At 43.2% G+C, this 26,902-nt stretch overlaps 1 protein-coding gene across 1 annotated transcript in view; it reads right to left on the reverse strand.

The window, feature by feature from the left end:
* Positions 1–26,902, reverse strand: part of SIAH3 (siah E3 ubiquitin protein ligase family member 3) — a 73,437-nt gene that overhangs the window by 864 nt on the left and 45,671 nt on the right. The gene's annotated exons all lie outside the window — the stretch shown is intronic.

The following is a 26,902-nucleotide window of genomic DNA, read 5'->3' on the forward strand; positions in this document are numbered from 1 at the left end:
GTCTCGTTCTGCTGGGGAAAAGATAAACCAGCAGGACTGCAATAAATCATCTTAAATGAAAGTGATGTATGTGTTTTAAAAAGCGATTGCATTAGTTCAAGGGAAACAAATCTGTATTTTGTAAAAAACAAGGAGAGTATGGGGCATTTTATGCAGTTATGGCTCTTAGAGCTCCTAACAGGGAAATGCAATATTTATAGCTTTATTACCCTTTAATGAGACACTCTGGCAAACATGGACTTTTTTTAAAATCTGAAATAGCATGTTGTATAACACAAAATTTGTGAACCAAAATCAATTTTCATTGTGTATGATGACTTCAGTATTTTTCTTTATGAAAAAAAAATACTTTGTGCCTAAATCTTGCTTTTTTTAATCCATATATATCTAAAGGTGAACACACGACAGATTGAGGCAGTGGCACAATAGCCCATGTACAGAGACATCAGCTCTTGGAGTCCTGGTGATTGTGTCAACATTTCAGCTTTCATTACAAAAAAACACAAGTTTCTATCCTCATGGTTGTGAAGAAATGCTCAATTTATGTTTTTGAATTTAATTGATGAAGTGACCTCTGCCTCAGACTGCGGGCATCCTGAAACAATAGCTCTGAGCGATAGGAACTGTCTCATACATCTCAATGGGGAGCTAACTCCAAGATCCACTGCTTTGAGGAGACCTGCCAACACCTCCTCAGCACAGGATTTTGTGAGTGACAGAGGAAAAAGAATGCAATGAGTATTCAACCCTTCAAAGTTCACTCAACACTAGTGGCAGTTTACTACTTGAAACCCAAGTCCTGAAACCCATTTTCAGCCATGGGAGGTGTTCATGCACCAGCAAAAGCAATGAGAGACAATGAGCATGCTGTTGCAGAACAAACCATGTGCTGAAATGAATGTGTTGATATAATGTTTTGACACTTTGTCCAGTACTGCTCATTTTAACACATTTCACCTGAAGTAGGAAATAACAGTGTGTATCAGAACAGCTATCACCCACCCCTCTCCTGATTATGTCTCTAGTAGAACTGGGAATTTATCAGCCCATTTGGCGTTGACTTGTGAATGTCAAGTTGCTGAGGCCTAACTATCCCACCCTATACCACATTTTGGACTGAAGTCTCCTTCCATTATTATTTCCACATCACTTGGACTTTGTCACCCCAGACATCCTGGGGGATATCCACTCGTAAATTGCCCCACTATGTAAATGATCAATATTCACTTGAAAGGCATGATTGTATAGTCCAGGCTTTTCAGGCAGTTGAATTTTGATATGTAACCTCTAAAGATACAATGGGCGGAGGACAATGTTAAATGTGCTGCTGTGTAATAGGTGGTACTCACTGAGACCCTGTACATCTACTTTCTTCGATATTTGATACAAAGAGTAATGGATCATTTAAACATGTACTGAACAATCTAGTACTTGCTTTGGAGAATTATTACTCCAAATTATTATGTATGTATTTTGTTGTGTTAAAATCCAAGAATTTAAAATTTCCAACAAGATACTGAACCAAAGAGTGATAAATAACCAGCATTGCCTGGAAAATAAAGTAGATCATTATAAACTAATTAAGGTGTCTGCCTTTAGCTGCCTGCTTATCATAGAGGGATGACAAGTTCACACTTTATCCTGCATTTCTTCCTTCTTCTTATTTGGATGAAAGTTATAGTTAATTTAAACCATCTTTGGTGAAGGAGGTTGTTGCGACAGCAGATCATAAAAGGCCCTTTTTTAAATCTCTGAAATGCTAATTGCTTCATAAAATGAATTCTAATCTCCCCATCTAATACAATGGGTGTGAGCAATTACTTTCACTCAGCAAATTGTTAATGCAACATTAGTGATTATACTAATTAAAACTAATGAACTCTTACTCACATGCGGATAAACCTCTCAACCACTCAACAAATTCCAACCGTCTATCAGTTTTATTTAACTTCCATTTTGGAAGATGGATCTTAAATTAACCTCTGGAATAACATTCAAAATTAGGTTTTTAAATGTAAAGCTTTATTAACTGTGTATAATTCCTCTCCAAAGATTACCAGAGTCAGATAAACCATTTCCATTGAGGGCATAATTGAATTTAAAAATGTATTCTCCTAATTTGATAAGTTACACTAGCATGGTGTATAATGGTAGCTCATCCATCTGAATCGTAGTCAAGGTAAAAAAAAGACATGTCTCTGCAAATATCATGCTATGACAATCATTCTTTAGTGGCTCAGGAGCTGGGTAAATAATTTGTAATGAATAATTTAATTCATTGAATTTTACCTCTTCCTAGCTTTGTGAATTTTCCACAAACAAATTGTGAATTTCTCAAATGTATTCAGTATTGGAAAGGATTTGTTATATCATTTCAGTGAAGAATGCCAGGATGGTATCTTGTTTCAGGTCAGATTAGTATGAAATACTGGAACTTCAAGATAAGTTGATTACATGAAGGTCACATGGTGTGCTTCTGTTGTCTAACTGGATAACAGCAACCCTTGGCATTGAGTTTCTGGTAAGAATACTTACATGTATGAATTCAAAATTCACTTCTGCAAATATTTTGCAAGATTTGTTTAAAATCCATAGTCTCAATGAACATCCTTGCCAGAAAACTCATTTGCTAGAATATCTCCTAAAACCCTTGAGATTTAAGTGGTATATAGGCCTTTTGCTGGTTCTCCACACAGGCATGAGTTGCACCCACACACACACACACAAAGAGGCATGAGTATAACAATAGTGAATTAGTTTAAGTGTTCAAATGAATACTTATGAACTTTTTCCCATGTTTGACCCACACAAACAGTTTCCTTCTGTCATTTTTTTTTAAGGTAAGACTTATTGGACTGTGGTTCTCTTTAAAAACAATCAATCAAGTGCAATGCTTAACTGATCCTTTTGCCAAAAGGCATATTTATAAATACATGGCAAACTCAGCTGAATTACAAAACAAGAGAGAGGACGTTTGGGCTTGTTGTTATGATGAAGACGATCCAGGTTCAGTTTCTGTCTCTTCCACACATTTTCTGTTTGAACCTGGGCACATCACTTAATCGCTCTATGACTCCATTCTCCAGCTGTAAAACAGGGATAATGATCTTTCCTTTCTTCCACCATTTGTCTGTCTGGACTATATAGACTGTCAATTCTTTGAAGCAGACAGGGTCACCACAAGCGCATATACAGCACCTAGCACAATGGGCCCCTGATCTTCATTAGGGCCTGTTAGCGCTACTGGGATATAAATAATCTGAATATTTTAGATTTACACTAATGTATGTGAGAGAAGAATTTGGCCTCTGCTTTAGTAATAACTGAGAACCGTAGGGTTATTCGTTTCTGTTAGCTGACAGGAAAATGAGAACATCACGCTCAGTGAGCAGGGATGACTCTCTCCGTACCTGGCCAATAAGGATTGCTGACAGAAGAGCAACTGCTGTTAGTAGTTAGCTCTTTCTGGATACTTGTATAACGGGGTTTTACCCAGCAATCACAGCGTGCTTTAGAAACATTAATTAATTCTCACAAAATCCTGGCTTATTTGCTCAGACAGGTCATGGACCTGATCCAAAGTCAAAGTCAATGGGAGTCTTTGCACAGAGTCACTCAGCAAATCAGTGGCAGATCAGAAGCTAAAACCCAGGAGTCCCAACACCCTGCTCTTCCCAGAAGACTGCACTCTCTCTCTACTGCCATTTTGGCAGTAGATGTGCTTTTTCTTAATTTTTAGTAATGCTTTTGACACAGTCCCATATGACATTCTCATACACAAACTGGAGAAATGTGGGCTAGATGAAATTACTATAAGGTAGGTACTCAACTGTTTGAAAAACTGTAGCGTAGTTATCAATGGTTCACTGCCAGACTGGGAGGATGTAGCTAGTGGGGTCCCACAAGGGTCTCTCCTAGCTCTGGTACTATTCAACTTTTTCATTAATGACTCGTATAATGAAGTGGAAAAATATGCAAATGACACCAAGCTGGGAGAGGTTGCAAGCATTTGGGAGGACAGGACTAGAATTCAAAATGACTTTGACAAATTGGAGAATTGGTCTGAAACCAACAAGATGAAATTCAATAAAGACAAGTGCAATATACTACACTTAGGAAAGAAATATCAAATAGACAAATACAAAATGGGAAATAACTGGCCAGGAGGAAGTACTACGGAAAAGGATCTGGAGTCATAGTTGATCAGAAACTGAACATGAACCAAAATGTGATGCGGTTGCCAAAAAGGCTAATATCAATCTGGGGCACATTAACAGGAGTGATGTATGTAAAACACGAGAAGTAATTGTCCCACTCTCCTGAGCATTGGTGAGGCCTCAGCTGGAGTAATGCGTCCAGTTTGGGGCACTGCACTTTTAAGACAGATGTGAACAAATTGGAGAGTGGCTAGAGGGCAACAAGAAAAATGATAAGTCGTTTAGAAAACCTGACCTATGAGGAAACGTTAAAAAAAAACTGAGCATGTTTAGTTTTGAGAAAAGAAGACTGAGGGAGGACCTTATATCTTTAAATATGTGCAGGGCTGTTATAAAGAAGATGGTGACCAATTGTTCTCCATGTCACTAATGGTAGGACAAGAAATAATAGGCTTAATCTGCAGCAAGGCAAATTTAGGTTAGATATTAGGAAAATCTTTCTAACTACAAGGATAGTTAAGTACTGGAATAGGTTACCAAGGAAGGTTGTGGAATCCCTGTCACTAGAGGCTTTTAAGAACAGGATAGACAAACACCTGCCAGGGACACGCAGGTTTATTTGCTCCAACCCCAGTGCAGGAAGCTGGACTTGATGATTTCTCGAAGTCACTTGCAGCCCTACATTTCAGATTTTTTGTGAAAATATAGGTTGAGTGACAGCCAAGTGCACCTTGATAAGCTGGAATTTTACAAATAGTTCAGGTGAGAAGCAGACACTGTTCCTTTTATGGACACAAATGACTTGTTTCCTTGGGTGCTTGAACTTTTGTGTTGAATTACAACGGGCTTGGTAGACCCTCGCTCCCATATTTTTACGTGTCAGTTAAGGCAGATAAAGTTCTCTTTGAATTAGACTCCCATGCCCTCCCCAGCCCCTGCACACTTCACCTATGACACACCTCACGTTACTTCTATATTTCTTCCCAGTTTATGAATGATTTCTAGTTCTAAAGTCCACAATGTCTGAATTTTCTCCCTCATGCTGTTTTGATGTTCATTCATATAATCTGGGAGCCACACTATAAATGAAGTATCTCAAATAAGGAATTGATTAAATGTAACCAATTTGCTGCTTGTCCTCCACTCTATTAGCTGTGCTGTAGAATCCTATTGATGTACCATTTAAAATCAATGAAACATCAGGTTGTTCTTGGTACATCCCAGCAGAGCTCAGAATGTGCATTCTGCAGCAAATATGGAACTTGGGACATTCAGCAGCAGTCAAGGAGTTAAAAAGTCACTTTTAGTGTTTAATTAAATGCCATTTAATTATTAAAACCATATTTATTGAGGTTCAATAGTTACAATATAAAAATGACAGACCTCTAGCAGTTCTTAAACTTCAACAAATGTTTATCACCAAGTTATTAAACTTCCATAATAAATACACTTTCCACAAGTGTTTTTAAGTGAATGTAGCTCTGGTAAAAGAGAGAAGCCTATTTAAATCTCGAGATGGTGGGTGTAGCCCCCCAGAACAACATAATGTCCAACCCCCTCCTTGCTTTGGAGCAAGGACTTGAAATTTGGCAGGGGGGCAGCCTTTGTGTCAGAGATGTGCCTTTTGCTGTTCCTGTGACATTCCACTCAAGTTTTGCTAAGTTATAAGCATTTGAAAAATCAAATTTGCATATCCTCAGAAGAGACTTGAACAGATACATTCCCCAAAGATTCCATCACACTGAGCATGCACCAGCCCAAGGCATAGTAGGACTTTCTCTGTGCTGCTGTGGGCTGGACTGGGACTGGGCACCAGTACTAAGAACAGGGAGCCTGTGCCTCATATGCTCCGATTCCCCCCACCCCCAGATGAGACTGGTCAGTTTGAGGAGCAAGCTGTCTGACTTGAGTGCAGAGTGGACAAGATCCAGACTTAAGGGGGGAGGCAGGGCATGTAGAATGGAAGAAGGAGCCATGGGAGAGGATTGGGACTGGAATCTGGGGGAAACTGGGACTGAATAGGTGTCATGACTGGGATGAGAACAATCTGACTTAGTGGTCAGAGTGAGTGCTGAGTGCCAGGTTGAGTCCAATACCAGAAGGTCAGAGTCTGAAAGAGGCCAGAGGGCACACGAGGAGTCGGGTGTCACGAGGCAGGCAGGGTCAGGTTACCAGGAGATCAGAGTCAAGCAGCAGGAGCAGGTAGTGTAAAGAAAGCAGTTCTAAACAGGAAAAATCCAGTTGCACGGACAAATTCCTGTTCCTCCGCTCAGTTTAAATACAAGCAGGGAGCCAATCGGATCCCAGAGTCCTCGGACAGAGTTCAGCTTCTAGTTCTAGCAACCAAAGGGGGTCACGTAGGTGGCAGGTCAGAACTTACAAGAGACTAAGAGCTCTGTGGGCAGGTATTCAAGACCCCCCAACCCCTAATGCTAAGAGGAAATACTGGGAGTGGAACCTTAGAAAACTGGGGATCCCTGGCATAGGGTTATGGGACAAGAGGGGAAGGAAACAAAGTGAGCTGTGGCTTGGTGTATGGTGTGGCACCAGTGTTTTCTGCACTGAATCCTCTCTGTTTGTTGGATTGATGCCTCCCTTTTTAAGGTTTCAGAGGGGTAGCTGTGTTAGCCTGTATCAGCAAAAACAATGAGGAGTCCTTGGGGCACCTTAGAGATTAACAAATTTATTTGGGCATAAGCTTTCGTGGGCTAAAACACACTTCATCAGATGCATGGAGTGAAAAATACAGTAGGCAGGTATAAATATACAGCACATGAAAAGATGGGAATTGCCTTACCAAATGGGAGGTCAGTGCTAATGAGACCAATTCAATTAGGATGGATGTGGCCCATTCCCAACAGTTGACAAGCAGGTGTCAATATCAATAGAGGGAAAATTACTGTTTTAGTGACTCAGCCACTCCCAGTCTTTATTCAGACCTAATTTATGGTGTCCAGTTTGCAAATTAATTCGAGCACTGCAGTTTCTTGTTGAAGTCTGTTTTTGAAGTTTTTTGTTGAAGAATGGACACTTTTAAGTCTGTTATTGAGTGTCCAGGAAGACTGAAGTGCTCTACTACTGGTTTTTCAATGTTACAATTCTTGATGTCTGATTTGTGTCCATTTATTCTTTTGTATAGAGACTGTCCGGTTTGGCCAATGTACATGGCAGAGGGGCACTGCTGGCACGTGGTGGCATATATCACATTGGTAGATGTGCAAGTGAACGAGCCCCTGATGGCTGATGTGGTTAGGTCCTATGATAGTGTCCCTTGAATAGATATGCGGACAGAGTTGGCAACGGAGTTGTTGCAGGGATTGGTTCCTGGGTTAGTGTTTCTGTTGTGTGGTGTGTAGTTGCTGGTGAGTATTTGTTTCAGGTTGGGGGGCTGTCTGTAAGTGAGGACTGGCCTGTCTCCCAAGGTCTGTGAGAGTGAGGGATCGTTCTCCAGGATAGGTTGTAGATCCTTGATGATGCGCTGGAGAGGTTTTAGTTGGGGGCTGAAGATGATGGCTAGTGGCGTTCTGTTACTTTCTTTGTTGGGTCTGTCCTGTAGTTGGTGACTTCTGGGTACCCTTCTGGCTCTGTCAATCTGTTTCTTCACTTCCCCAGGTGGGTATTTTAAGAACACTTGATAGAGATCCTGTAGAGGTATATCTCTGTCTGAGGGGCTGGAACAAATCTGGTTGTATTTTAGGGCTTGGCTGTAGACAATGGATCATGTGATGTGGTCTGGATGAAAGCTGGAGGAATATAGGTAAGTATAGCGGTCCATAGGTTTCTGGTATAGGGTGATATTCATGTGATCATAGCTTATTTGCACTGTAGTGTCCAGGAAGTGGATCTCTTGTGTGGACTGGTTCAGGCTGAGGTTGATGGTGGGGTGGAGATTGTTGAAATCCTGGTGGAATTCCTCAAGGGCCTCCTTCCCATGGGTCCAGATGATGAAGATTTCATCAATCTAGCACAAGTAGAGGAGGGCGCTAGGAGACGAGAGTTGAGGAAGCGTTGTTCTAAGTCAGCCATAAAAATGTTGGCATACTGTGGGGCCATGCAGGTACCCATAGCAGTGCCGCTGACTTGAAGGTATAAATCGTCTCCTCACCCACAACTATTTCATATTTGGGGATGATTTATACCTTCAAGTCAGCGGCACTGCTATGGGTACCCGCATGGCCCCACAGTATGCCAACATTCTTCCATGACTTAACTGAGAGAAGAGTGTCAGGCCTATGTACACAGTGGCCAGCCCAGCTGCATTGGTGTTTCATGACCTGCCCTTCTATACTGCTGATGTTGACTGCAGAGAGAACGCTAATGTTAGTGTGTCGGTCTTCCCAGCTGATCCTAAGAATCCTCCCAAAGCAGTGCTGGAACCACTCCAGCCACTTGAGCTATCGTCTATAGTTTACTTAGGTCTCACACACATAGAGAAGAGAGGGGATGACAACTGCGTTGTAAACCAACATTTTGGTGCCTGTTTGCAAATCCCTATCACTGAAGACTCATTTGAGTAGTTTTCCAAAGGATGTGCTGGCACAGCGGATCCTGTCTTCAATTTCTGTGTCAGTGCTGGCTGTTTGGGAGAGGTAGCTATCAAGGTATGGAAAATGGTCCACATTTTGCAGAGGTTCTCCACTGATGGTGAGTTGTGGAGTACAAAGAATAGTTTGTGCAGGTGAGGGCTGGTAGAGTACCTTGATTTTCACAATATTGAGAGAGAGACCCAGGCTGTGATAGGCATCTGCAAAAAGATTTAGGGTACTTTGCAGGTTTGGCCTCTGTGTGTGCAAGAATGATGCAGTCATCTGCATACTGAATCAGTGATATCAGTTCTTGTGATCTTAGATTTTGTTTGGCGATGTCAGCGATTGAGGAGTTGACCATCCAGACAATACTCAATCCTGAATCCATCAGGAAAGTAGTCACGGATGAGAATCAGGATCACAGCAAGGTAAATGGAGAGGGTTGGCGCAATGACACAGCCCTGCTTGGCACCAGTGCGAATGATGAATGGTTTGGTCTCTGAGCTGTTGCACAAAATGGTGGCAGTCATCCCATCATGGAATAGTCTGATGATGGAAATGAATTTCTGGGGACAGCCAAACCTACACAGCACTTTCCATAGGGCATCACGACTGATACAGTCAAAGGCCTTGGTTAGAGCAATGAATGCCATGAACAGTTCCTGGTGTTGCTCTCTGAACTTCTCCTAAATCTGTCGTGCCATGAAGATAATTTCAATTGTGCCTCGGGATGGCCTGAAGCCACACTGTGGTTCAGGGAGGAGTTCCTCAGCCGATCATTCCCCATGCAACCTTTATTTGAACTCCATGTGTGTATGCAATATGAGATAACAGCCTTCAGTTACATGATCACATTGTTCTAGACGACCCCCACTTCATTCACTGCACAGATTGGATGGTGCTTATTTAATTCTTTTTTCTTGTTGTTGTTCAATGTGTGGCCCTTCCACGAGCCGCCTGAGGTAAGCGCTGCCTGGAGCCACACCCCAAACCCCCTCCTGCACCCCATCCCCAAGCCTCCTCCCACACCTAAACTCCTTCCCAGAGCCCGCACCCCAACCCCTGGCCCCAGCCCTGAGCCCCCTCATGCACCCCAGCCCCGCACCAGAGCCCGCACCCCCAGACAGAGTCCTCACCTCCTCCTACACCTCAACCCCTGCTGCAGCCCAGAGCCCACCTGTACCCTGAACCTGTCATTTCTGGCCCCACCCCAGAACCTGAACTCTCAGCCCACCGCCCATACTGCCTCCCACACCCTACACCCTGCCCCAGCCCAGAGCCCCCTCCCACACTCCGAACCCCTCATTTCTTGCCCCTCTCCGGAGCCCTCACCCCCTCCCACACCCAACCCCTTGCCCAACTAGGTAAAAATTAATGAGGGTGGGGGAGAGTGAGCAATGGAGGGGGGGGGATGAAGTGAGCAGGGGTGGGGCCTTGGAGAAGGGGTGGGTGGGGGTGAGGCCTCCATAAGGGGGCATGGCAGGGGATGGGGCAGCGATGTTCGGTTTTCTGCAATCAGAAAGTTGACAGCCCTAAGTGAAGGAACAAGGCATGGTGCCCAGGAAGCACCTGGTGCAGAGGGGAGAAGGGGGGGGCAGTGGAATGCCCCAAATGAACCTTCTTTCCTTAGCTGATGCAGGCTGCTTAAGGGACAGAGCTCCGCATCTTCTATGGAGAGGTTGTGATTTTCTATCAAAAATTGTATAAATGTTCCTTATCTATTATCTAATGTACCTGATCTATTGTACCTTATCTAATGTACCCGATCTATTAACTTGTGCCATAATCTGTGAAATGTGCTACTTATCCTATGTTCTTCCTAACATCCTCCTTTTCTCTGCTTATATGGGCCCCACCCAATCTCCCCAGCTACATAGAAACTATCTCCACTAGTTCTCTAATTCTTAGCTCCCATTTGACTCATAAAAGCTTTGCCACCCACTGTTACACACCCACATGTTATTTACACCTACCACGTAGGGAGTAAAGCTCTAAAGTTAACATGAAGAAACTAGTGATCCTTTTAATTCTGGGCTTCAATTAATTTCTTTTCTGCTCTTTTTAGTATGCTAATGAGATTTTATAAATCTGGTGGATGAAAGAAAAGAGGGGGGAAAAACCCACGATGTCAAAGGCCAAATTTCCATAGCTGAAATTAAGAAATCCAAAACCAGAGCCCATGTTAGAGATTTATTTAAAATTTTAATTACATGAAATCCTATTAATTTATGAATGCGTCAGCAGACTATCTTAAGTACTGTATATTAGTCAGGGGGTTGGTAGTGGAAGGAGTTATTTTCTCCACTATCAAATGGTGCTGAGAGGACAATTTCAAGCTCATTTTGCTCATCTCAGTTTGCAACATAATCAAGCATGAGACGGTGACGCTGTGCTGCTGGAATGTGTTAACGTTTCTAATGAGGCACCACTGTATATGGAGAGAAATTGCTGTTTTAAGCCTTGTCGATGCTAGAGTTTTGGAACCAGTAAGATCTCACAGAGGTATGCCCCAACTGTGCTGTGTGTCCACACTACTCATGCTGTTTTTGATGCAGTTTGGCAGCAGTTTTGTTCTGTGTCCATGCTAGCAGTGTACCATATTCCCTTCCAGGTATCTATCCCTCAGTTCTTGGCCCACGTTGCTGAAGTGGGGGCTTCTGGGAAATTTCAGCATGTCTTCTGGGAGCTATGGGGAGCTGTGGTGGAAGAGTTAAACTCCCATTGTTCCTCAGTGAAAATCATGTAAGTCCCCTGATTACTTTTACGATTTCATCATCCTTTTCTCAAAATGGACACCAGAGTGAATGTTCTGCTCTATCCCTCCTCAGCAAGAAAGATGTCTGCTGCAGCTTTTGAAAAGCATTTGTGAGGCAGCTGAAGAGGCTGTGGGAATACAGCTGACGGATTTTCTGTCAGCACCCGTCTGATTCATGATGGAGCAATGTTCATGCACCTACCACTGCCTGAGTAGACAGCTCTGTGCTGTACTGGCAGTTGATCTTCAGTGGGCAAAGTGTGGCTTTTGGGTGTGCACTACAACCACAGGCAGGTGTGACTGAGTCGTTCTTAAGATCTTGGATGAGCTGCAGTGACTGTGTGACATCAGGATATGGAAAGAGACTGTTCTGTGCCTCTGTGGTGAGCTAGCCCTGATACTGCAGTGCCAGACCATGAGGAGGAGCTCCCCTAAATGTAGACAACTAATGAAAATTAAGAGAGATGATCACCCCTGTAGAATCTGGTTGCCCCAGATAGCAATAGATCAGCTGGGTACCAATTCGTGGCTGTGGCCAAAACAGTACCCACTGTGGAAAATTTGCATTGTGATTTGCAGGGACATGTGATCAAGGTGGCCATTGTGTCAGATATCAAAGGGATGTAAATAGCTGAGGTTCCTGACCTGAAGGAGGCACTGATGGAACCCGTGCACTCACACTAACAGAAAAGGGCACCATTCAGTGATCAGGCATGCCTTCACAGAACCACAGGGTTTGAAGGGACCTCAGGAGATCATCTAGTTCAACCACCTGCTCAAAGCAGGACAAATCCCCAGAGAGATTTTTGCCCCAGATCCCTAAATGGCCCCCTCAAGGATTAAACTCACAACCCTGGGTTTAGCAGGCCAATGCACAAATCACACAGATCACTGTGGAAGGTTCATGGGTATGTACATAGGGCTGCAGTATTGCCAACTCCAAAAATTCATGAAGGTGGGTTTTTTTTATATAAAAGATGATGATCAACAGAGAGCTCAGGCAATGGTGCTATAGGGAGGTCTTTGGGATGTTTCCCGTGAATGCCTCCCAGTGGCTAGAGGACTGTTCTCATGAGGCACACTCCATCTGAGAGGGGAGGGAAAGAGATTTCTGGGATACAAGTTGGCACAAAGATTAAAAGAGCTTTAAACTAGGAATTATGGGGGAGACTGTTAGGAGATTCTGATGTAATCTCCACGCCTGTTTCCAATATTGAACCAGAGGAAAATCCAGTGACAGAGGATACAGCAATGGAGACAGGAACAACATAGGGTAGGAGAACAGATAACAAAAGGAAAGATAGTGCCAAGACCAATAACAGTAACAGTCAGCGAGATGATACTGGTAGAAAATGACTATCCCTAGAGGCCAATTGGAAACAACTAAGATGTCTGTACACCAGTGCAAGTAGCCTGTGTAACAAAATGGAGGAACTAGAACTACAAATCGGGAAATGAAACCAGATATTATAGGGATAATGGAAACATGGTGGAATAGTAATCATGGCTGGAATTGAAGGGTATGTGCTGGTCAGGCAAGACAAATAAAGTAAAGGTGGTGGAGTAGCATTGTATCTTAATGACTAGACTGTAAAGAAATGAAAAGAGATGGAACAGATAAACCAGAATCTGTTTTGGTTTATCTGTTCCATCTCTTTTCATTTCTTCTTTGGGGAAGAATGGTAACAGAGGCTACACTGGTATAGTGCTTGGGGTCTGCTACAGACCCCCAAGATCCAATTTGGATGTGAATAGAATCTTCTTCATTAATATTTCTAATGAAATAAATACTACTGAAAATTGTGTGATTATGGGAGATTTTAATTCCCATATATAGATTAGAGGACAAATGCTGTAATGATACAGCCCAAATCATCTTCAATGTGATAGCTGACAGATTTCTTCACCAAATAGCCACTGAACCAACAAGAGGTGATGGCATTTTAGATTTGTATTGGTAAGTAGTGAGGACCTCATAGAAGTCCTGGGTGTACAGGACAACCTTCATTTGAGTGATCATGAGTTAATTCAGTTTAAACTAAATGGAAGGATAAATAAAAATAGGTTTGCAACTAGGATCCTTGATTTCAAAAGGGCAAACTTAATTTTTTAAAGGGAGGCTGGGAAATTAGTTAGGGAAATTGACTGGAGTGAAGAATTCAAGGATCTGAAAGTGGAGAGGCTTGGAATTACATTTAAGTCAAAGTTGCAGAAACTATCCAAAGCTGGGTTCCACAATGATCCCTTCTGGCCTTATAGTCTTTGAGTCTATGAATCTACAGACCATATACGCTGCTTTATTTCCATGAATCTATTATATTGTGGGGTTTTGGGCCAGTCTTTTGATTTTTGAATTCTCCCTTCCCCTTGCCCATCGTGTGTGTGTGTGTGGCCAATCTTCCCAAATTTATTAATGTGACTTTTTTTGGCCCCCACTGCAGGTGTTCTTACCCCCACATCTGCCCATCCCCGTCACAGCAATTAATTCTGCTCCCCAAACCTTAAATCAATCTTGTCCCCCAGCTCTCCATCCATTCTGTCCCCACATCACCTCTTCCAGCCCCACCTCTGCCCCTCTTGCAGCTCCTGGGACTCCACCCATCCCCCTCCCAGGCCCAAGATGAGGGAGTGGAGTTGCAGAGGGTTCCCCTTCTTTCCCTTCTAGGCTGGAGGGAGCACCGATGTTGTTTCCATCCCCACTGTAATTCTGGGGGACTGTGCATACCTTCCTTTCCCTCAGCCAATGACACCTTTTCATAACTGACTACACAAATGTGCAGAGATGCAGGTTCAGCTATGCACTCAGTAGGTGCAGGATAGGGATGGAATGTGCATTCAGGAGTTTGAAAGCAAGATAGTGAAGGCAACAGACATCACTGACTGCATAACATGCCTGAATGCAAAGGAGAAATGTTCCATGGAGTGCCAAGGCAGCCTGGCTGACATCAGCCTAGGCCCAGCTGGACAGTGGTTTCACCTGAAACAGTTAGTGTAATCTGCAGCCAATGTACTGCACAAATTAGGTGTATTCTATGCACATGTTTTCATACTGATGATGGATTGGGCATAGGACAGTGGTGTGAATATAACCTTTAATATAGGTTATTTTATGCTGTCATGCTGTTATTTATGCATTAAGATATCCTTTATTTATCCTCTTCCCTTTGGACTCGATTGAGATTTTATGTCTTGTCCCGGGTAAGGGGTGACGTATAGCTAGCCTGTCCCAGCAGCAGTGCAAGGAAAGAATTGTGCAGGGAAATAATCTGCTGGTGCCCTTAACTAGCAGCCGATAACTCCAGAGTCACAATATGGCCCCTGCTCTGCTTCTTGGTGGTGCAGCCACGTGCTGCCTCTGACTTGGGCTGCACTGCAAAGAATGCCCAGTACAAAAATGAGGATGTAGCAGACAATTTGTTTCACTCTTTATTTGGTCTGTATTTCATACAGACCTTGTTACAAAGTGCAAAGCTATTAAGGCTTTAATTGAAAGCAAAGAGATAAAGTAGTTCTGGGTTGTATATGCTCAGTTTGAAAGGGACATGAAGGGTTCGGGGGAGCCCTGGATCTGACCTGATGGTTTTCTGGTTTACAGTCACACAGGAAAGACATTAAGATGGAAAGGAAAAGAAAAGGAGGAACTGGTTTCCTGCTGTGCTTTTAAACTTACCAGTTCAGACTGGCTCTAATAAGTCATCATCCAATATTCATTTACAAGTTACTACAGTAACAGCATGTCTGAGAGGAGAGCAGATTTATTGGTGTCAGCTGAGATAATTAGACCAAATCCACTCAGACAATAGAAATTCTTTCCCTAAATCAGACAATTTCCAGCTTTCCCAGTAAGGCAATTTAAATGTAATATAAAACTCTTTCAATAACATGTCCTGAAAGTGCAGGGCTGTGACATAAAACATTCATTTTTACTAGGAGAAAAGAAATCCCAAACCAGGGTTTCCAAACCCCCTCACTGATAGAGATTGTATCGAATGTCAGGCTTCTCTAACTGGTGTCCTAGGTTCCCCTTCTGAATCACCGAAACATGCTGGATTTGAATGTGCCACAGCACAGCATGGGCTGCTCCAAACTCCAGTTTTGCAACTGTCCTGCAGTCATGAGCAGCTGGGCCCATGCCATGAAGTGCACAGCTGAACTGGGATTTAATTCCTAATCCGCTAATGTCTGGAGCAGCCTAGATTCGGTGTTAGTATAGTTTCCGTCCATTATAATGACAGGCCTGAGCTGTGAATTCCATATTGAAATCTGCACTTCTGCAACATTCAAGGAGGAGGGTATGTGTTTGGGTTTTTTTTTTTAAATAGGGTTCAGGTTCATCTCCAGTCACAATTTGAAGTCATAAGGCCAAAACCTGGTCCCTGCTCCAGCCCCTTTGTCCTGTTCTACCAGTGCAAAGGGGGCAGAAATCTACCCTAATGGGGCAGCTGAGGATGCCTCCATCAAGACGGAATCCCTGAGGGAGCAGAGGTGGTGCCACTAGCTCCCTACCTAGTCATCCATGGTGAAGGGAACTTGGCTAGCTGTCAGTGTCCCCTAGCTGGAGCATACTGCTCTCTGGTGATCCCTGGGCAGTGTAACCAGCTTTGAGGTTGCTCCGTCTATGCCAGGGACTGTAGCCTAGGGATCTGAGAGTGAAGAGTGGATTAAAACCATCTCTGCTCACTATCTTCTCAACTGCAGCAAGCAAAGCTCTAGCACAGCTGTGAATCTGGCCCATGGTTTGGAGAAACATAGGTTAGAGTGTGCACAACCAGTTGGTAAAGCTGAGGTATTAGTCTGCTAATCTGGTCCAACTGTCCCACATGGGCAGAAACCACGGTGTTACAGATCGTTAAAAAGAGAACAGAGGAAAAACCTTCAGGGTCCTAAATAATTGCACATAATCTTGCATGTCGACTTCCTGAACTGCCTATACCCCACCAATGACGCCAGCCTGAACTTCCTGTTTGTTCACAGGTCCAACAAGCAGCTCTTTCCCCTCCCCCCCCATCTAACCTCTTGTACATGGAAAGAACCCCCCAATTCTGGTCTCTTCATTCAATTCCCATGTTAAGACTCACCTTTTTCAGGATGTCCATAAGAAGTGAATCAAACATAGTTATCTTTTAAAAAAAATCTTAACTGAGTTATCAAGATAACTAAACCGAGTAAGTGTGTGTGAGAGATCTTCTTGCTGGAAGCCTTTCTTTGCTTGACCCAGTGCCCTTCTTCTTTGCTGCCCTCACTCGTTGCCTCGTGCTTGAAGTGTAAAATGTCAGCTCTTAGGGGGAGAACATTTTCTAGAAGAGCCTGATCAAAATCCCACTGGTGACAGTAGAAAAACGTTCATGATGTCCATGGGAACTGGGGTAAGCCCTAAGCCCCAGATCCTCAAAGGTATTTAGGCACCCAACTCCAAGTGCCTAGTATGCTAACATGATTTTGAGCACTGTAAAAATAAACATCAATTGTGAAAGAAAGGCTGGTCTTATGGTTAAACCCATCATCTGGGACTCAGGAGAGCTGAAGTCAATTTCTAGATTTGCCAGGGACCTTCTGTGAGTTAGTCTTTCTCAATTCCCCATCTGTAAATTGAGGAATAATATTTCTTCCCCTCACCCTTTGTCTTGGTTCTCTATCTAGATGTTTTTCAGGGGACAGACTGTCCCTAGCTATGTGTATGTACAACACCTTGCACAATATGGCCTCATGCTCAGTTGAGGGCTGTAGAAGCACAAATAATAATGAAATTGCCTCCAATTCAGCTGTTTGGGTGTTTTTTTTCTTTACGTGATATTTACATTTTTTAGCGAGGGGTCAGTTTTGAGTCTATAGTACAAAATTGACCATAGTCAGTCTCCATAGTACAAGATTGATTATAATTTATCATTACTTCATTGGCTTCTGTAAGCGTGACTTGAATTTAAGTATTCAGGGTTTTAAGAGGAAAAACCACTCCTCTCTATAAATATCTTTAGGTTCTAGAAACAAAAAACAAGAGTTCATGAAAATTTCACTCACTCCATGTAAATTATGTTGCTGCATCATTAGTAAAACCTTTGTAGTGGGGAAGAGGGAATTTCCATGGGAACAGTAGTGATTTAAGCCACAAATATTTTTGTTAGATTCAAAATATTAATCTGCTCCTCTTCCCACCTCCCCTTTGAATTCTGTGTATAAACCTTCCAGAAGTCAGCTTGTTCCCAGGCAGAGGAGTGCAAGTAGAGGGGAATAAAGGAGGCTGAATTTAGTCAGAGAAGACAATGTTCCACCTACACCAAGCAAATTATGGTTATTAATAGAGGAAAGGTTTAAGAGGTTTTATTTTAAAAAAAAACTTTTTACATTAAGCAATACAATTGTGAAAGGTACCAGATTGACAGCTCTGGAGACTGAGGAGCTCTGTCTGCAGAAGTACAGCACAGACAGCCATGATTGTTTTTTCCACACTGCCCAGCCAAGTTGCCTCAAGCCTAAACTGGGTGAACCTGGGCCACCTTGTCAGCAAATGGGCCACCTTGTCAGCAAATGTGCCAACTGACAAGGGCATTTTTGTGATGAGGATTTTCCACCAGGAACTGGAAATTGGCATTTCATATTGGAACATGGGGTGTGTCCTCTTGGTTCAGTTTACTGCTCTCCCATTTCTAGTGACTTACATCTGGCAATGGGCAATCTTTCATGTATCAAAGGAAAAATAAATAGGGCCTCAAATGGTGGTAATGTTTGATCATTGCCAGCCCAGGCTGGATTTTAGCTGGTAACCCAAAGGTGAAAGACTTCATCCATATCCCACCCTGATCCTGAGAGCCTTTCACATCACTAGGTTTCTATGGTGTTAGTTTTTTATATTCGGATATATAAACTTATCTTGCTGAAAGCAAAGTGCAAGTAACCAATGTACAGGATCCGCTACTTCAGTCTTATGAGAATAATGGAGTCTAGGAACCTCTCTGTTTAAATGAAATTTTCCTACTACTGTGCTTAATTTTTTGTGAAGAGCCGACAGTATGTCAGACACACAAAGGAAGCACAGCTTCTACCCAGAGGAGTTTACCATCCAAACAGATGGACAACATAGGATGCTCTGGGAGACGCAGAGGAAAGTTCTATAAAGGAGCATTTATATTTGAAGGGTGAGATTTTCCCAAGAGCCTAAGGGAATTGAGCTCCTAACTCCCACTGCCTTTCACTGGGAGTTAGGCACTCAGCCCGCTGAGCTATTTTGGAAAATCTGACACACATGTTATCCATCTCTGTCTCTAATGGGTGGGTGACCACATTTTGCTGGGGATTAGCATTTGTGGAAAAAGGGAGATTCTGTCTCTTATAAAAGCTTTCCAAGGCTCTCCTGTTTCTCATGTGCAAGAGTATCTTAGCCCGCAGCTTCTAAAGTCACAGGAATGGAACATGGCCTCATCCAGACACACCGAGCTTCAACCACCGGAGTCCTGATGTTCCAGCGACAGCTCTACTAAACAAGGAGAAGAACTGGCCAACAAACAATTAGGTACATTATAGGAATAGTTTTGATACCCCTACTGAGGCTGAGAAGTACCTTACTCCTTGAACAGTCCCACTGAATACAGTGGAGCTGCTTGTGGAGTAAGGCACAACTCAGTATAACTATATGGAGCAGAATCTAGCCCTTAATAACTGTTTTGTGTGAGACTATGGGTTGGAAAGGGCAGCTATTGCCAATTTGCCTATGGCACAAAATTCCATGTGCTGGCACTGGGGTAGGACACCGTGTAACCAGCTGAGGCATTGGGCCGGTCATACCAATTCTCAAGCCTCGAGATTTAATTGTGGAATAAAACTAATTTGCCGCTGTTGTCATTATCAGGACAAATTCTCATCTCAGACCTTCATGTGAAAAGCACTAGAACAAATGAATGATTACTGACCCGTGATACCTATTAGAGATTACACTTGGGTCATCTCATTTGTTGGTTTAACACAAGAAATTAAGGGCCCTAGCATGGCTGTCACAAGACTTGAATTGATAATGAGAGAACCTGGTCTTTATGAGAGACTTATTCTAGCACAACACACAGGAAAACTAACTAAGAACAAGACCTTGAACCTTAGGCCTTAGTCACATGAACCTGGCAGGACTTACCTCTCACTCTGATGTCCTTGCATTACTACCTGGAAGTGTAATATAGCAGTGATGCAGTTCAGTACTAAAATTAGTCTTCATATATACAGATAAGTGCTCTTGTCTTTTGCTTCACCCTTTGCCTACATCACCGCACACAGCTAAATTGCACACTGAGGTGTTTTTGAATCAAAAGAAGTTAAACTGATAGGCCAATTCATTTCCAACAACAGCAGTCTAGTTGGACTCCTGTGCGCATTGCCTGAGTCTGATTGCAAACCAGGTCTCTGCTGCCAAGTGACAAAATTGCACTTTAAAAAGCATCCTTGGTGCTGAAAAAGAAACATTCCTTACAACTTTAAAATGATTGAAGCACTCCATGGCTAATCCATCCCTGGACCACAAATCACTAAAGGCTAGATTCTGCTGCCCTTTACTTAGCTTGAGTAGTACTTTACTCTGCCAGCAGCTCTGGGACCACTCACAAACTAAGGTACAATACACATCTAAGGGTGGCAGAATCTGGCCCTTATATTTTAAGACAGGATTGACTGTTAAAAGTTAGTTTCTTTCTTTCAAGTGATAGGGAAGGGTCCAGAAACCCACCACACCACCAGCAGTTCCTGGAGACATTCAACCTGCCTGCCTGCCTGTGTAGCACATATGTGGGATGAATGCCCTGGCTACACTCAGTTGGCTTCTCCACCACCTTCTTGGAGCTGTATTGTATCCCCCTCCACTACCCTTATGGTGTGGAAGGATGGCAGAGCCATGGCTTTGTCTCTTCTGCAATGTGTTCCACCACTAGCAGCATTACCTCTCCTTTGTGCTCAGAGAAGCCCAAAGACCAGCATGATGTCCCCTGCCCAAGTAGGGTTATGCAAGGTGGGGAATTTACATCCATACAAGGCTAGCTACAGTGCGGGCACCAGTATGTAATCTGCTTTGGATTTAGAGCCTTCAGGCCAAGAGGTATCTATGAACACAGGGACCTATGTCTGCCTTGCCCCTTGTTTGGCCATTTACACCTATGCAAAGGAAGTGCAACGTGAGTATAAAATGGTACCAAATCAGAATGGTAGGGCCAGATCCTTAGCCAGTGTAGATTGGTGTATCTCCATTGACACTAATTTACTCCAGTTTAGCATCTGGCCCAGGAGAGTTTTACACCTGCTTTGCACCCCTTTTGCAAGGGTGTAATGACTACACAGAGGGAAGGGAAGGACACAGTCAGGTCCTGCTGCTTTTTTAGCTGTTGTTGTTAATGCAGTTGTGGAGATGACACCTCTCCCCTCCCCTCATTTCCCATCTTATCCCTTCATCACACAGGCTGTCTTTCAGTTCTTTAAAGGTTTCCTCTCTTTGCTTCTTTTATGGGATTTGACCTCTCCTGACCCGAGGCTGTGGAAGCAGCTTTGCAAAGCTGGACATGCAGGTCACAAAAGACTTGTATTTCCATTTTGCATCTTTTATGAGCCTACTTGTCATTTGTTTCAGGTTCCTAGTTACATGGAGGCCTGCAAAGGGGAGCCATGCTGCAGCCTTCAGTCTTACTCCAGTTGGCTGAGATTTTCCTGGTATTGATCAATAACAGATATTACATAGGCATCGATACTGAGGATACATTAAGTAATTGGAAAAACTAGGCCCACATCTCCCCCTTCCTTTCACTCCAGGGCCATTTATCATAACAACATTCTTCAGCAGCAGAAAAAAATGTGCAGGAGCTGAATCAGCCATGGTTTAAAGTGGCCAGAGATAATTCAAAGTAATAGCTTGCAGTGGAGCTCTGGTGTTATGTTAAATACTTATGGGTGTGACAACGATTTCAGTTACACTGGGGCAACTCAGGAGTAACAGACATCAGTGAAATTTGGGGTCTCTGCATTTTGAAGATACAGGTCATAGCACACTGCATCTTTCTCCATGTATTGCTTTCTTCTATACTCACAGTGATGCAATGTCAAACACCAAGCAGGAGAAATATGTTTCTATCTCTAATATAAACACCCATTACTGTGATAGCTGGGTGCTGGGCAAAATAATATAATAATAATTAATAATGTAACTAGGATGATAAAATAGAAAGGCCAGTAAAGAGGTAGGGGGAGGGGGGGAAATCACTATTTTAGAATCCTCCCATTCCTGGATCCTGAAAGGGCATTGGCAGAAGACTGAGGGAGAGTGAATGCTTCAGGCTGAGAAATCAAAGCCCCAAAGGCATGATAGGGGCTTTCAAGAAACAATGTTACAGTACTATATAAGACGGAGTATTGGGTAGGGGGCTGTACATCAGAATATTATGGTAGAACAACATCCGGGGCAACTTAAATGATCTAGAGCTAAAGATAAAGCCACAGCAACTTCCTTCATCAATCATTTTGTCATTCTCATGCTTCTGGCATTATTTTTGTGTCTCTCAACAGCAGATGGTTGTTACATATTACACACGTTAGGGTACTGAAACACCAGGGGGTGAATTACAAAGAAGCATTGTGCGGGAGACCTGGAGGTCTCAGGGGTTGGTAACAGCAGACATGCAGCCTTTCACCTCTAGGATACCAGTGCAAATCCACCCTAGGGCCAGTAGTGGCCACAGGTTGTTTCCATCTGACTGGCCTATGTGTTATGAATCTGGTAGTCCCACATCCATTGCCAGTGCATGGGAGTTCACATGACAAAAACAACCATCCCAATTCACACTCTTGCTGATAGTCCTGAGAGGACCAAGTCTGCATGGACACTACACTACCGTCTCATGCTTTGTGGGATTCCATGCAGGTCAGGACTGAGACACATGGGTGGAGCAGTGTAGCTTGACTTTGTCTGTCCATATCGTACATGTTCAGCGGGTAAATAAATCTCTTCAGACTCTAGGGCTGCCATTCTGGCACTTTTCCTAAACATTCAGTTAATGTGGGAGGAAAAACTAATAAGTCTTACCTATGAAAGTCTTTTCTTCTGGTGAGTTACGTTCAGATATATTGTTATATTTGTCTTCTTTATTAAAAAAACCCTTTCTTCTGTCTATTGTGCATTGTGTTGGCAGCTTTTTTGGAACCATTTCAATTCACAAATTGTATTGTAGCCCTTTTGTTGACATAAAAGGCCACTGGGGCTTTGACTTCACTATCAATGGAATAGTTATAATACTGTGCAAAGCACCCTTGAAATCAGTGTGATTCTCCTATTAGAAATACTATGCACATAAATTGTAGAAAGAAGAGTCAATGTGTATCATAAAGCATGTTAAGTAGATGCTAAACCTGCAGTGCAACCACATTTCAAACCTCAACACGAACCTCTCCCTCTCTCTCATAGATAGTTCAGGATTTTTAATAATTGTAGTATTTGTGAGAGCTCTCCGTTGACAATCCTAGGGACTGAAATCCAAACCAGGGCCTAGTGCTGCACTACATTGTATGGTTTTATGCTGATATACTTCCAGTTGAGATCCAGTAGCAGAGTAAGCTTCCCCTCCCAACCTAGGTGCCTCAACTCCAGCCTTAAGAGACCACCACTGTGGGCAGTGGTTAAAGATCAAAACAGGAGTAGAGGAGCTCACCAGTCACAAGTCTTGATCTTAAGTGGTGATCATCTTGTGATGACAAACCACAGCAAGAGAAAGAGAATGGTAATTATCTATGTGCGGTTTTATACTGCTTTCATCCCCATGTTTCTGAGCAGGGCTGGCTCCAGGGCTTTTGCCGCCCCAAGCTTTCTTCTTCGGCGGCAGGTCCTTCCCTCCGAAAGGGACCAAGGGACCCGGCGCCGAATTGCCGCCTAAGAGCACCTGGAGCTGTTCCTGTGTCTGAGGGCCGAGAGGGCCATAAGAAGGATGGAACTGAAAGGAGTTCATGTTCAAAAGCAGGCTCACAGCCCACCTCACAGAACTATATGATGTTGGCTCCCACATACCGGCACCTTCGTGTTGCTCTCAAGCCTCTTTCTGTACATGCCTCCATTTCAAATTGGCAAGGCGAATCTGCACTAATGTGTCACAGAAACTGGGGGGAGTCCTACCTCTGCATACTTTGAAATAGTGATGCAATTTCCTGCATTTGGGGAGATAAAGAAATGAAACTCAGCTTAGCCTGGCACCTGTCTGCAAGAGAGAATTCCTGATACATTACAGCTACTGGCACCAAAACTTAAGGGGAAAAAAAAAAGACAGAGATATGATTGGCCAGGTCAAAAGTTTAAAAAAAAAAAAAAAGCTCATTTACTGAAACAAAAAAAATTCATTGTGAAAAACCTAGAGGATCCTTATATGTGCCAAATTGCTTTCTTTGTCTTTACTTCAAGCACGAAATATCAATTACACTGAGGTTATGTCCTAGTTTAAAAGCAGGGTGAGATTTATGTGAACAATCAGTTTTAGTTACAGGGAATTAATCTGGTGTTGGACTGAATTACTTTTCTTTTATGTCATTTGTCCCCTGGTACCAAGTGGCACTCTTGAGCAGGGGTATCTCTAGTAAATGTGCCTTCTAGTTATATGTCCAAATCTGAACAGCACAAATACAGATACGTGAAGGTTCAGATTCAGCGGAAGTAAATACACCCAGCTGGGCTTATGTGACATAATATTTTACTAGAGTCATATCTCCAATTTCTTATACAAAAACAAAACAAAACAAAAAAACCCAACCTGTTTCTATGAAAAAGATCTGAAGCTAAAAGGCCAGAACCACAATTATTTGCTGGAGCTGTATATTCCCTCTGTGACCATGTCACTGTAAAAAAAAATCCAATTATAGACGTAGCAGATAGTTTGAAAAATGGACTGAAATATGAATGATGAACGAATGCAGAGCCAGTCCCAGCTGATGAAAGTCAGCGTAACTCCACTGAAGTGAATACAACCAGTTTACAGCAGGCAAGGATCTAGTCTGTAACCTTTTTGTTTCATATGAATCCTACCACCTTCAAAGTTCTCAGCCTGACCACAGTCAGCACGGTCACAGCATTTCTTAGGGAAGAGACCCTCTTGCATCTCACTTTTGACATGGTGCAATAGGGTGTTCACCCAATACTTGCCCTGAAAGGGTTAATGAAAACTAAGAAGGGGGCTAATTAACCCAACAGGCCACAGCTGAGAGGAACCAGGTGGCTAAGCAAAGCAATCCCCTAATTGAATGAGGAAGCCCAGCTGTGGCAGAAGGAGCTGGGCAGGGACTATAAAGGCAGGAAATTGGCAACAGAAGGGGCTTTAGGGAAAGTCTGTAGTCACTCCTTGGAAGAAGAGTGGTGTGTTCTGAGTGGCAAACTCAGAGGTGGGGAAGCCAGGAAGGTAGGACAGGGCTCAGAGAAAGGTAGTAAGGTCTAGAAGGGAACAGACCTTGACAGCTGGTTAGAGGGTCTGTGAACCAGAACCTGGAGTAGAGGATGGTCCTGGGTTCTCTTGCCAGCCACTGAAGGAGTGGCACTGCAAGGCAGTGAATGGGAAGACTGCTGAAGGAAAATTTGGGTACCTTAGAAGGGAAAAACATGTAGCGTGACCTGGCTGGAGGTCCAAGTCACAAGGAAGTGGTGGCAGTAGCAGCTTGTGTTGCCAGAGAGGTGCTTCAAACCTACTGAGAGAGGTGGAGAGACAGTGTGCTATTATAGGAAGGGGTGTTGACCATGTGAGCTGTTCCCTCAGAATGACCTGGAGGAGGTGCCATACCTGTGGTGTTTAAGATTTTACCTTCCAGCCTCTTCTATGGTGCCCAAGAGTGAAAAGCCACAAACACAACAGTTAATAACTCCAAATTTGGGGCCCCTTAAATAAAAGCAAACTCATTAGGGAAAACAATAGAAAAATCATTAAACAAGAAATTAAAATGTCACTCAGTGGCCCACAGCCTCATGCTGAGAAGTGCTGCACTCTGAATCCTTTGTTCACCTCCATATGAGGGGTGGATGTCCCCTACATCTGTCTATTACACTGTATTTACACATAACCCAAGACTAGTATCTGTATATCCAGCAAGATGTGGGGTGTTAGTCCTCCCACCCTTTCCTATAGGCTGGTTTCCCACTCCTGTTTCCAATTAGCCTTTGTGGGGCTCACTGAATCAGTCCAACTAAAACCACAAGGTATTGGAACTAGCTGAGTTCAGCTCATAAGACTGAGGTTTCTTGTCTGGTGTCCTTTACATCAGTGGATGTCAGCCAGGGGATGCAGAGGTCTTTCAGGGGGTACATCAACTCATCTAGATACTTACCTAGTTTTACAGTAGGCTACATAAAAAATGCTAGCAAAATGAGTACAAACTAAAATGTCATTCAACTTGTTTATACTGCTCTATATACTATACACTGAAATGTAAGCACAATATTTATATTCCAGTTGATTTATTTTATAATTATATGGTAAAAATGAAAGGTAAGTAATTTGTCAGTAATAGTCTGCTGTGACACTTCTTTGAGTTTTTGTCTGATCTGTAAGCAAGCACTTTCCAAGTGAGGTGAAACTTGAGGGTATGCAAGACAAATCAGACTCCTGAAAGGAGTACAGTAGTCTGGAAAGGTTGAGAGCCACTGTTTTATATCATCTGGTACCACAAGGACACTAACTCAGCAATCTCTTGATACCAACTGGCACTGGGCATAAAAGGTTCATAAGGGTTACAGGAATCCTCTGGGTCTGATATGTACATACAAAGTCTCTAATAAAAGCCTGTGTCACACCGGTTATTTTAGCTCCATCTCTAAAAAGCCTGCTATGGTCTATATAGAACCACTTATTTCCAATATTTTTATTCACTATCATTTGAATCTGTTCTTTGTTAATTTTATTTTTTTGTTTTCACTATAACTACATTGAAGTGCTGAGTTTTCAGCAGAGATGTTTTCTAAAGGAGTAGTAAGCTGTGGTGTATTGTTCCTGGTAACTGAGTGTTCAGTGGATAAGGGGCTAGACACTACAGGGAATGCTCAGGAATCGGGGGTTGGTGTGTGCCTATTGCTAATGTTCACTAAGAGAGTGAGGCCTACAGAGGCTTAGACAACAGTGATTGTGTTACCAGAGGCTGGTGGTTTCAGGGAACTGATCCACAGCAGATGCACACAAGATTTCCCCATGCTCAGGCAGGTGGAGTGGTGCCCCATAACACTGGGTGCCCTTGGCAAGTGTCAGACACCATGAGAATGTGTAGTGTTGTAAGAAGATAAACAGATAGAAAGCCAGGTTTGCTTTCTACTGCTTTCTCCACTAAGGGTACGTCCATACTACCCGCCCGGATTGGCGGGTAGCAATCGACTTCTCTGAGTTCGATATATCGCGTCTCATCTAGACGCGATATATCGAACTCCGAACGCGCTCCCGTCGACTCCGGAACTCTACCACCGCGAACGGCGGTGGCAGAGTCGACGGGGGAGC

This window comes from Mauremys mutica, chromosome 1 (genome assembly GCF_020497125.1).
Source record: "Mauremys mutica isolate MM-2020 ecotype Southern chromosome 1, ASM2049712v1, whole genome shotgun sequence".
NCBI classification, from domain to species: Eukaryota; Metazoa; Chordata; order Testudines; family Geoemydidae; genus Mauremys; species Mauremys mutica.